The 12,157-nt window shown below is 43.0% G+C and overlaps 1 protein-coding gene and 1 pseudogene across 7 annotated transcripts in view; one reads left to right on the forward strand and one right to left on the reverse strand.

Annotated features, from left to right (window-relative positions):
- ST6GAL1 (ST6 beta-galactoside alpha-2,6-sialyltransferase 1) overlaps positions 1 to 12,157 on the forward strand; it is a 113,076-nt gene that overhangs the window by 8,336 nt on the left and 92,583 nt on the right. For 2 of the 7 annotated variants that reach the window (XM_054040531.1, XM_054040535.1), the window contains exon 2: positions 11,748 to 11,867. The exons of the other annotated variants lie outside the window; for them this stretch is intronic. The gene's annotated coding sequence lies outside the window, so the exon portion shown is untranslated. The remainder of the gene's footprint in view (positions 1 to 11,747; positions 11,868 to 12,157) is intronic. 7 annotated transcript variants of the gene reach the window in all.
- On the reverse strand, positions 7,343 to 10,366 carry LOC128843761 (zinc finger MYM-type protein 6-like; annotated as a pseudogene).

Below are 12,157 nucleotides of genomic sequence, written 5' to 3' on the forward strand. Positions count from 1 at the left end.
TCACAAGTACATCAGGAATAGCAAAAGTGGGACCTGGATTGGAATACCCTCTGCCACCCCTCTGTCTGTCCCCAAGAGGTCAGCTGTATGACTGCTCCCCTTGGGAGGTGAGTTACACAGTTCCCTCTTAAAACCTGAGACACAGGTCGGGTGCCTGGGAGCACAGATGCTGGAACAGCTGTTCTGTCCTGGGCAAACCCTCCCATGTAATCAGTGAGGAGATATTCCCATAATTCCCCAAATTTCTTCTCAACTTCCCCCTCTGGACCCCCCTCTAAGACACACACCTCTGTGCTTTCTAGAGTGGGATGTATCCTCTGATCAGCTGTGAAGGGCTCACAGCTAACAGCCAGAACAGTCCTTTCACTGGCAGCCACTACAGAACCCTCAGCCACCTCAGTGGTCTTGAGGATTCCATTACCCTCCTCCGGGCTTCCCTCTAGGACACATCTTCCTATGCCCCCTAGAGTGAGGTCTGTCTCTTGCTCAACTGCAACCTGCGAGCAGCCTGCAACCTGGACAGTTTTTTCACTGACTGGCAATACGCTCCCTGCCCCCCGGGAGGAAATGCTGCCTTTAGCTATCGGGCAGGAGGAACTGGTCTCAACCACACTCACCCCTGGTAGCAGACTGTTTCCCATTGCTGCAGAGGAATTAAAGAGGCACTCTCCTGTCTCCCCCGCAGTTTCTGAGACTTCACCCTTTCCCTCTGGGGTTTCAGTACGGTATTCCTCCTTGCTGCTGGCAGACCCCTTTACAGCCTGAGCTACATTGAAAAGGTCGTTCCCCAGTAATAATAGTGACTGGTACAGCTGCCACAGTCAATTCAGCTTCCAAGTCCTCAGTTTCCATGTGCACTTTAGCCAAAGGCACAAGGATTTTGTGACCTTCTACTAACAAAAGCTGTGCCATCTTCCTTGGCAGTAAGTCTTTTTCCTGAACAAGTTTTCGCTTGACTACAGAAATTTCTGCACCTGTATCCCTCCACCCAAGGGGTTCTTTGCCATTAATTTTGACAGCCTTTATGTGCTTCCTGCCTGGCTGTGCAGAGGCTACTTTTACAAACCCTGTATGATAAGTGGCAATTGCCTGAGGTGCCTCTGTGCTCTGGGTAGCAGCATTTCCATGGGCTGCTTGCTGCCTGTTTCCCCCCAGCACAGGGCATTTATTTCTTCGGTGCTCAGTGGAATTACAGTGATAGCACCTGCTGGGCTCTTCTGTTTTTACAGGAGATTTGGGATGAGGACTAGAGGAATGGACTTTGGGAGGTAAACGCCCAGACTCCCATCCACCGTCCTTCTTCCCAGGGGCAAAATGGGGACCCTGCTTCCCACCAAACTTAAACCCCTCCGTATGTGATTTATTTCTAATAGATGCTTGGGTTTGTTCAAATTCATCAGCTAGAATAGCAAGTTCTTCAACAGTTTTCACTTTTTCCCCCATAAACACTGTTTTACGTCATCACTACATATACTCAGGAAATATTCCTGAGCAACAAGATCACACATTCCTTCAAAGCTTGTAATACCTTTTCCCCTTACCCACTTACCATCAAATCTCTCATATGGTTTACATATACTACATTACTTGTCCCAGCACCCCTCTTAACCCACTAAATTTTACTCTATATGTTTCAGGTGTAATCTGAAACTGTTTTAAAACCATTTCCTTGAATTTACCATAATCTGAAGCATCTCTAATTGGCATCTTATTGAATATATACAGAGCTCTCCCAGACAACTTTGCAATCAAAATGGTCATGTTTTGGTCTTCAGGAATTTCACGGAGTACACACAACCTCTCAAAGGTGATGAAATATTCAGTAATTCATAGATTCTAGGACTGGGAGGGACCTCAAGAGGTCATCGAGTCTAGTCCCCTGCCCTCATGGCAGGACCAAATACTGACTAGACCATCCTGGATAGACATTTATCTAACCTACTCTTAAATATCTCCAGAGATGGAGATTCCACAACCTCCCTAGGCAATCTATTCCAGTATTAACCACCCTGACAGTTAGAAACTTTTTCCTAATGTCCAACCTAAACCTCTCTTGCTGTAGTTTAAGCCCGTTGCTTCTTGTTCTATCCTTAGAGGCTAAGGTGAACAAGTTTTCTCCCTCCTCCTTATGACACCCTTTTAGATACCTGAAAACTGCTATCATGTCCCCTCTCAGTCTTCTCTTTTCCAAACTAAACAAACCCAATTCTTTCAGCCTTCCTTCATAGGCCATATTCTCAAGACCTTTAGTCATTCTTGTTGCTCTTCTCTGGACTCTCTCCAATTTCTGCACATCTTTCTTGAAATGTGGTGCCCAGAACTGGACACAATACTCCAGTTGAGGCCTAACCAGCACAGAGTAGAGCGGAAGAATGACTTCTTGTGTCTTGCTCACAACACACCTGTTAATGCATCCCAGAATCATGTTTGCTTTTTTTGCAACAGCATCACGCTGTTGACTCATATTTAGCTTGTGGTCCACCCAGTTTTGCCAAAAAAGTCAGAACGGCTGGGACAGGGCTTACAAAAAGGACTGTCCTGGCCAAAATGGGATGTATGGTCACCCTACCTCTAAGGCTATGTTTACACTACATAAGACAGCTTATGTCTGCAGAACTTATGTCGCTCAGGAGTCTGAATAAACCAAGCTCCTGAGTGACATAAGTTACACTGACATAAGCACCAGTGTGGACAGCGCTATGTCCCGCCGACATAACTTCTGCTGCTCGCAGAGGTGGTTTATTATGCTCATGGGAGAGCTCTCCCATTGGCATAGAGCCTCTTTATCAGATACGCTGAGCGCTGTATGTGTAGACATGCCTTAAATGTGGTGGGGGCTTAATTCTTTTAACTGCTACTGGTTAGTAAAAGTAAAAATTCTTTTTACTGCAATGGATTGGGATTCATCTGTTCTAGTCCAGGAAGAAATGAAACACCATACTTACAGTGCTACCGCAGTTCTTATTACAGTAGCGTTTTGCAGAAACTATAGTATTTCCAAGGTCTTAAATAACAGAGGTAAGGAATTCTTAAAGACATGGGGTCATTTTGTATCCTCCCAAGGAAATATTTGGGAGAAAGGCCCATGAAATTCTTGGGAGGTGAACTTCCTTTTCCCTCAGAAGTGGGAGGGTTTATGGGACTGTGGAGTGGGTTTTTATCTCCTGACCCTGCAGACTTTGGGAATAAACAGAAAAGGGAAGCTCCAGTCTTGGAGGAGCAGCCCTCTGCTATTCTCCTGGGTTCTCCCCATCACTGGCAGTACAGCTACTTGGCTCATCAGAAGCTGCTGCTTTGCGGGAGACACATGTGCTGAGCCTAAGTTAAATAACCTATTTCCTTTTATTTATGTAGCTCTCCCAAAGTGTTGGCAGGAACATATCCTTGGCCTGTGGAGGCCAGCATGTTGCAGAGAATGGCAATTGGCTGGCATCAGCCCCTCATAGCCCTGAAAATCTGGGGTGGACTAACCAAGAAGAGCTCCAACAAAGAGGCTTCTTGGGAGGTCCAAGAGGGAGGGACAGTGTCACAGAAATGGTGCTCCCCCATTTTGTGTCTCCCAAGCTAGATCTGTCCACTCTGACTCTTCTCCCCTTATGGAAGTGGAGGAGATAACCAGAGCCATATTTTTGTGTATCTTCACGGTACCTCCTTTTTAATAGACAAAATACCCCCAATCTTACTGAGGAAAGAATTCAGTTTCAGGCAGTGGACACAAGGGATTGAGGCTTTTATTTACAGGCCTTTATGACACATTGCTCCCATTAGGTACCTCTCTGGCTAAATAGAAAAGTGAGTTTAAAATTGTTCCTTTGACTAAGAAGAGTCATCCTCTCTTTGGACATGTACCAAATTCCCTGTAATGTCTGTTAGGAACTCTCAGACATCACCTAACATTTTCTTGAGTTGGCCTTATGTTCCTATAAGACAGAAAATCCTGTGCAACCAAAGTTTGTGACAAGGCTGTGGCAACAAAGACGCTTTGTATAATAATGAGGTTACTGTTTCTTTGGAAACTTGTTTTAACTTGGTTAAGTCAAACCTTGGAACAGTGCATAGATTTAAACCTGGCCTTGTTTACTGAGACTTGAAGTTGTATACAGACAAATGATAGAAATGCCTGAATTTTAGCAAAGTGCTTGTAGCTGTTACTGACTAAATCACATGATGTAATTTGGAAATGTGTGTGAGGAAAGTAGGGTTCCCAATGTGAGACAGAGATGGATTATGTCTAATAATTGACAAAGTGCAGACTTATGAGATCTGGTATTACTTAATCTCCATCCACATATAAGTCTTCATCACCAAGTGTGTATTTAAAAGTTGTGTCACTTGACTGGCATCATTTAGCTCCAATGCCAATAGTAAAGGGTATGTGATTGGTTTTGAAATTGCCTTTTACGTAAATTCAAATGTGCCAGTTTAAAAACTAGAATGTGAAAGGGATGCTGTGAAGATTGGTAGGTCCAAACTTTTCATAGACTTCAAGGCCAAAAGGGATCATTGATCAAATAGTCTGATCTCCTGCATAACACAGACTGTAGAATTCCCCAGTGATTCATGTGCATAGCCCATCAAATTTCAGGTGAACTAGAATGTCTTTTAGAAGGACATTGATTTAAAGACTCTAAGAAGTAATCGAGAGTCCACTACTTCCTATGATAATCTGTTCCAGTGGTTTATTGCCCTCACTGTTAAAAATACACATCTTATTTAGTTTGAAACTTGTTGACTTCAACTTCTAGTCTTTGGCTCTTGTAACATCTTTGTCTGCTAGATTAAAAAGCATCACATCTTCTACCCCTGTGGGTAATTATAGACTGTGATCAAGGCATCTCTTAACTTACTCTTTAGCACCTTTGGGTTTCATTGTGATGTGATTTCCAGACCTCAAGCCATTCTCATCGCCCTTCTCTGAACCTACTCCTCTCACTACACATTTCAACACTCAATAACAAACCATCAGTGTAAACAGCACCGTCTTCCAGTGCCATGCAGAGGACAGCAGCTGGATGGAGAGAAGCAGGCCAAAGCTCAAGAGAGGCAAGATAGAGGTGATACTGATAGGAAGCACATTGAGGAACTCTCCTCTGTTGAGGGCATTTGCCCATTGGTTATAATGTTGCTGCAGGTTACTTTTGGATTTTTCAATGCTATTCAATATGCAAGTATCCATGGCTTTAAAAAATGCCCACTAATCCTGTGACTGGCTAGAAGACTGTTGCCCCATCCTATCAGTTATGGCCATGATGATCTTTCTATCTGTGACTGCCAGGCTTAATTACTGCAATTCAGAATACCTGGGAATAAAACCACACCCCTTCTAACAATTCCCACTAGCACGAAATGAAGCAATCCATCTACTCGGCAACTCGGTTGCTGTGAATACACCACCACAGTGCTCCACTCTTTGTGCTGACTCCCCGTTGAAAACTGAGTGCCGTTCAAGGTCCCTTGCCTGATTTTTGTTGGATTGAGCACCCCATTGGGTTGGGTCAGCTGAGACATACAGGAATACATGTGAGCACTGGAGATAGTCAGAACTTCAGTGGGAGCTGGATCTAGACTAAGGAATTCACTCCTACAAGAAATAAAAATGCCACTGACTTCAGTGGAACCTAATGCAATCCCAGTTTCTTCAGGTAGCTTTTCCTTGTTGGCCCATCTGTGAATCTCATGTGCACAAGCTTGCATGTGAATGCACACTCACCCATCTGGGTGTGTGTGTGTATATATATATAATACTGAAAAAAGTCCACTACCTATCCAAATTTTCCCCTACAGCTGGCAAAGCAAGAGTTTATTTTTGTATTTGTTTTTCTTAGCTACTTAGGCAGGGCTTTAGGATACCATGGCAAAGAAAGCCATATAAATACATAGATGGCTATACAGACAGCTGTCTCCGCCTGTTTATAGCAGCAATAAATGTGTAGACACTCTCCTAATGTTACTAACCCCACAAGGTGTTAACTTCAGAGATGAGTTGGGACCATTTAAAAGCTAACTGTATGAGGATCTAAATATCTTAATACCATCTCCTTATGCTTTTATTGTCCTTCTTCCTCAGGATCGGCTGTTAGCCTAATTCAGAGCAGAATGGACTTTGTCATGCTGCCCCAGTGAAAGGAGATTAGGTGATTCCTGCCCCTTCGTTCTTAGATTTTTTCCTTTTAATTTCTCACTGTAGAAAGTGCAATGGAGAATGGGCTGTTGGCTACTAGGTACTGTACATATCCCCTGGGAAAGTGGCTTCTGTGCAGGGGTGAAAGTAACATAGAAGACTTACCTGTACGGTTGCCCGGCACCTCGGGTGGAAAGGACAGGGTGGGACTGTGGGGGTCAGCCTCCCTGAATCAGCCCATCCACGCTGCCTGGCCTGTGCTATCCAGAGATTCGGCAGTGATTTAAAAGGGCTCGGGGTTCCACCCGCTGCTGCAGTAGGGGCGTTGGCATCTGGGAGCCCCGGGCCCTTTTAAATAACTGGCCCTCAGGGCAGCTGCCCCTTTTGCCCCCCAGTCGGCGGCCCTGCCAGTAGGGTCGCCTGTGTGTGTGTGTGTGTGTGAAAAGGGACAGCGATATTAAAGCGCTTAATGTCGGCTGCATATGGGCCGGTACCAGCAGCCACTTCTTACTGGTACACTGTACTGGCCCGTACCGGCCAACTTTCACCCTTGCTTCTGTGGATTCATGGCAAGGTCTGCATCTTACCCTGGGGAGCTCAGCAGATACTTGAATAATGCGCAGTCTGTTTTAGATCATGGGAGAGGAAGGCTGATTATCAAGTGGAATTCTCTGTCTGCTCTAGTTAGGCAGAATCCCCTGGTTTTTTGTCTGAGCTCCTTGTGCTTACTTACAAGAACAGTGACTTTATTTTCAGGGGTTCTCACAGCAAATTTGTTGGTTGCCGCTCTGACAGTTTTTCCTGAAATACTTAATTAACTTAAGGGAAAACAAATAAATATGCACATTTACACATGCAAATCATGGTAATTTATTTATGTGGGTTTTTTTTTTGCAGACTCAATAATAAAAATAATTTACAAAAATATTCTTTACTGCCTCTAAACACAATAGAAACACAAATAAGGTGCTTTGCACGTTCTTGTCTTTTTTGTTGTTTCTTTTGCTTTTTTGGTAAAAGGTGGATATCTGTACAACAATTCTGAACTAAATTTAAAAATGCTTTTACATAATAAAAGTCTAAATAATAATGAAAAAACATATCTGCAAATGTGTCCAAAATTTCTTTCTCGTTCACAGATAAAAAAAATCAATCCAATCCAGTAATAAAAATGATAATACAGTAGTAACTAAAAACATATTCCTATTATATTGTACTTTACTAATACAGTGTGATAATGAAATTAAAGTTCTGGGTTTTAACACATCCATTGTGTGGATCAGACAACTTGCAAAAGTTCAGGAGCTCTTTGAATGGAAAGTCTGCAGGATCTTGAGTCTCCTGTGAAACTAGAAGAGAAGCTTCCAGGTTAGCACAGTGAGGCAGTTTTGGTATTTGTTCTTCAGAAAATGCAGTGCACACAGCACAGTAGTAGAAAAGAGGGACAAGAAAAGAAAAGCAACTTTAGCTAGGGGCTTGTAGGTGTCCTCAAACAGATACATATTACTACAGAATTTCTGTACTGTAATACCGGGCTGACTGAAATATACTTTCATTCTTGCATCACTGCACATTTACAGAATGAGGTATTTGAGACTGCTCAAATCTGAAGAGTCAAAGGAAGCTAATCTGTTTTGTAAGGCAGTTTGTTTGCAGCCAAAAAGCCTCAACCAGAATTGCTGAATGGGTCGGTCACGAAGGAGTACTGACTGAAAAAGTTTCCCTCACTTAAATTATTTTCAAGATCCTTCAAGAGGATACTCAGGTATTCAGATACAGTGAAATAGACCTTTCGCTGCACATTCTTATCCTGACAGCTGAGAAACTGACTAAGCTCCTAAAAACTGAAAAGTCTCTTTCCTCATGTAGGGGCTGGACGATGTCAATGATTGTCTTCCTGAATGTATTAATTACTTCAATGCTGTCAGATAAAGTTAGCTGAGGTTTCTGAAGCTCCAGGTTTATGGAAGCAAGCGTGGGTAAACACTCTTTCAAAAAAAGCAAACAGCCATGTGCTTCTGGATCTTGTTGCTTTTGGGACAGTTCCGGCAAAACTGTGTTCAGAACCTCAACAAGCTCTTCCTGGAGCTCAAACAGCCTCTGTTCACTGTCGATAAAACTAAGCCAGCGGATCGGGTTGTAATTCAGCACCATATGTGTCTCGCAGCTCGTTTCGCACAAAGTTGCTGATCTCCCTTCATTGACATCGCTGGCGTTGAGAGCAGTGATGCACTTTTTCACTATGGAATCAACCTCATCCATGCTTTTTCATTGAAGCTTCTTGATGGGCAAAACAGTGAAACAAAAAAAGCTTCAGAGTGCAGCTTTCTTGGAAGCAGTTCAGCACCCACCTTGTGCACTTACATAGCTGCTATCCTGTCCGCTGTCAAGCCGCACAGATTGGCAAAGCTAACGCGGTGGCATACCATTCTTGCCTGAACCCATTGAAAAATGTGTTTGCCAGTTGGCCTATCACTGAGGCTCACCTGACGTAAAATATCTTCAGAAGAACAATGGTGATCACAGTCCAAAAAGTGAACACATATGATGACCTTGGGATTCCTCATGACATCAAGGTTCTCATCCAAGCACAGGCTGTAGAAAGGGCTCACTGTGACTTTTTCAGTTGTTTTGTTTTGTAGAAAATTTGCCAGATCTCATGTGCTCCTCTGTAACATGTCATTGCTCAGTGGTATATCTCTGAAAAGTGTATTTTCTGGTTGTACGGCCAGAACAGTTTTCTTCATGAATGCTCCCTTGCCGAGTGGTTTTCTTGCTTTCCCCAAAAGTAGTGCAACTTTAAAAGTAGCCACCCTTATCTGATCCATTTTATTAAAAAAAAAAAAAATCTCTGAGCTGTCACTGTTATTTTTCAAGCTTGGTTTTTGCATTGTTTAACAGTTTGTGCCTCTGAAACTCACTGTGGTAATTCTGTTCAACTTTCCCTGCATAAATGCTATAGTGACATTGCATTGCAGACATTTTAATTTGATGGATTTCTTTCGTACAAACAGCGCACACTGCAACTTGCTCAGAAATGGAATCAGATGGCTTCAGAAACACAAAACTGCATTTCCCACTGGTCCAGAAATGTTTGTTTTTCTTCCTTCTGTGTTCTCCTTTTCTTAGCAGCAGGTGGCTCTGTGGGGACCGTCTCTGTATCACATTCAGGGTCATTTTCTGTAACTGATTTTTAAAAAAACTTTCCGATATCCATTGGCATTTTTAACTCTTCCACCTTCTGTCACCAACACTCTCAACCTACCCAAACATCGCACAGCGATCTTCCCAACAGTGACATTGGCCAACAGCCATTTACGGAGCTACAGTAGCGCGAGATGTAAACATAGTGATTAGCCAGTGAATATGCTTTGTGACTTGAAAAAAACCCCATGCCTTTGTAGTTCAGCTCTGTCTGTACTGAACTGTAATATTTAGAAGGGAATCAGTGCGCATTATGATTTATTTTGTTTACAAAGTGACATTAATAGGTAACAGCTCAGTGATTGTTGCAGCACTTTAGAGGCTGTCATAAAAATCTGCTGGTGACCAGAAGCAGCCACAGTGCATTTAAGAAACACTGATATAGGTTACTGAGCTAATGAGCAAGACCAACACAACATGCTTCAAACTCTTCATCACAGCTTTCTGGTCAGCTTTCTTTCTGCTGCAGTTTGGAAAGCTGTGAACTGTTACAAGTGCTGCAGCTGTTAGCCTACAGTTTCGAGAAGACAGCACTGCTTTGATCTACACTCCTCTTTATTCTGAAGTTTAGCATTGCAACAAAAAAGGCTAGGACCGTAGCTTTTCAAAAAGCTCAGATTCTGCAGAAGCTTATAGGATTGGCTTCCCCACTCACTAGGGAAATGTTCGAGAGTAGGCAACTAGTTTTCTTTCAAGTCCCGCTGGATACATCTTTCAGTGCCCGTCAATATATTTTTTTGTGTCTGTAATGTGCCATGCAAACCTATGGGACTATATCAGTGTATTGTTTTCAGACAGCAGATGAGTCCGTTCTTGTTTTTTATTATTATTAACAGTGCTTTCAGACACCTTCAGGATCCATCTGAAGGCTCTGCTCCACATACATGATAAAGGGACACCTTCCACCTCTTGTTTAAAGGTCAGATTTAAAAAAAAATGATGTTTGTGCTCACAGACAGGTGTGCAAATTTGCACAGTTACCACAGTTGCATCCATGACTTGTACATTTGTGTGTGCAAATAGGTACTTGGATACCCGCATGCTGGATATATGTGTGCAGTTGTGGTAGGTAGTTGCCCTTGCAAATGTAGGTGTGCAAACGTGCATTTTTGTCTGCCGATCTCAGACATTAAATATAATTTGGCTCTGTGAGCTCTAGGAAGCCCATTCTCAAAAGAAACAATTGAGTTTGCGGATTCATTTTCTTCATATTATTCAGTGACTTGTGGTTTGATTCTTTGTAGCGTCTAAAAGGCTTGTTTTCTTTAATCAGGTTTGCTATCACCTCTCCAATATTTGCCTCTTGCATGGTAAGCTGCTGCAGAGGCCTGGATGTCTCCCAAGTTTATAACTCTGTCAGCAAGTTTATCAAGTTTAGAATTTAATTCTCTGCTGCAATTTATTCTTTTCTGTTTCATTAGTAAAGTCTGCCCAGAAACCAGTGAGGGTTCCAGGCAAGATGGTACCTTGTTTACTCATATTGCCCACTGGCTTTTCAAACATCCTTTAGTTTCTCTCAGCTTTTTATCTAATAGAAACTGGCAATGCAGGTTGGCACCACTGCTCCCCCACAGAGGCAGTGGGGGAAAAGGAGACATAACCTCTCTCCTTCTCTCCTCCGCAGGCAATGAGAACTTGTCTCGGTACAGTGGAAATATGCAAATACAGAAATAGATTGCTCTATGTTGTGCTCTGCCAAAATTATGCTGGCAACATTTATTTCTTTTGGGAACCTGCAGCTGCCAAATAGTTAGTAACTAAAATATGCCTGTAAGCTACTGCGATAACCACAGGACACAAATCTAACTATAGAGCTGATGTTACCTCTGCAGTGTTTTTAAAAAACATCCTCTCCATCACCCCCATAGAGATAACTGTTCTTGTTATTTGAATGTAGTTATCCCGGTGAAAGTGTACTCTGGATCATGGGTATAAGAAGACATCGTAGGTGCTGATTCAGTGCTAGATTGTGGCTGGCATTGTGCTGGTGAACAAGAGGTCAGACGGCCTTGTCCACCTGCATAGGTGTCAACCAGAGTCATTCTTTGCATTTCTTGAGCACCGGGGGGGCTGATCCAATGGAAGGACTTCTCATTGACTTCAATGGGCTTTGGAGCAGACCCAGGGAAAGTGAGTCCATAACAGCAGTGGTGCTGGACTTCTCAGAGTGGGTAGGGGTGAGCACCTCCTTCTGCATCAACCAGTGGTGTCAGGCCAGTGCTGTGTGAGGTACACTCAGTTATAGGGTGGTGTGGGTGCTGCTCTGTCATGCTCCCTTTTACCAAAGTACCCAGAGTTATTCTGAAGCCTTCCTATAACCCCCCACAGTATAGCCCTTAAGTATGCAGTGCCAAGAATACCTAGACAATGGGAAACTCTGCTTTTCTTTTATAATTTGACTTTTCCCATTTTTTCTCCTTAGGAACAGAGAGAGGGAGTCTGATCTACAGATTTCATAACTGGGTGGATGCTTTGGTGACATCAGTCTTGTCTGTAATCTTTTGTCACTTAACAGAAAGGGTCTCCAGTCAGGAGGGAACAAGTGAGTCTATATTCCACCATACTCTGCCCTACACAATGGGGCATTGAAGATGGGAGGGAGGGTAAACAGTTTATTGGCTGAGGTACTGAGTTTGAGGTGAGCACTAGGTCTATATATATATAATCTTTAGTTGGCAGTTTTCCTAGTATTAACCCAAGTTAACACTTACGTTGTAAATCCTTCATCGGTAGGGCTAAAATTCCCTCCCCCCAAATTAGTGAAGGAGCTATTATTTCTCAACTATACTCTAATATGTTACAGAAGAATAAAAGTAGCAGGCTGCCATGAAT

Source organism: Malaclemys terrapin, chromosome 9, assembly GCF_027887155.1.
Source record: "Malaclemys terrapin pileata isolate rMalTer1 chromosome 9, rMalTer1.hap1, whole genome shotgun sequence".
NCBI classification, from domain to species: domain Eukaryota; kingdom Metazoa; phylum Chordata; order Testudines; family Emydidae; genus Malaclemys; species Malaclemys terrapin.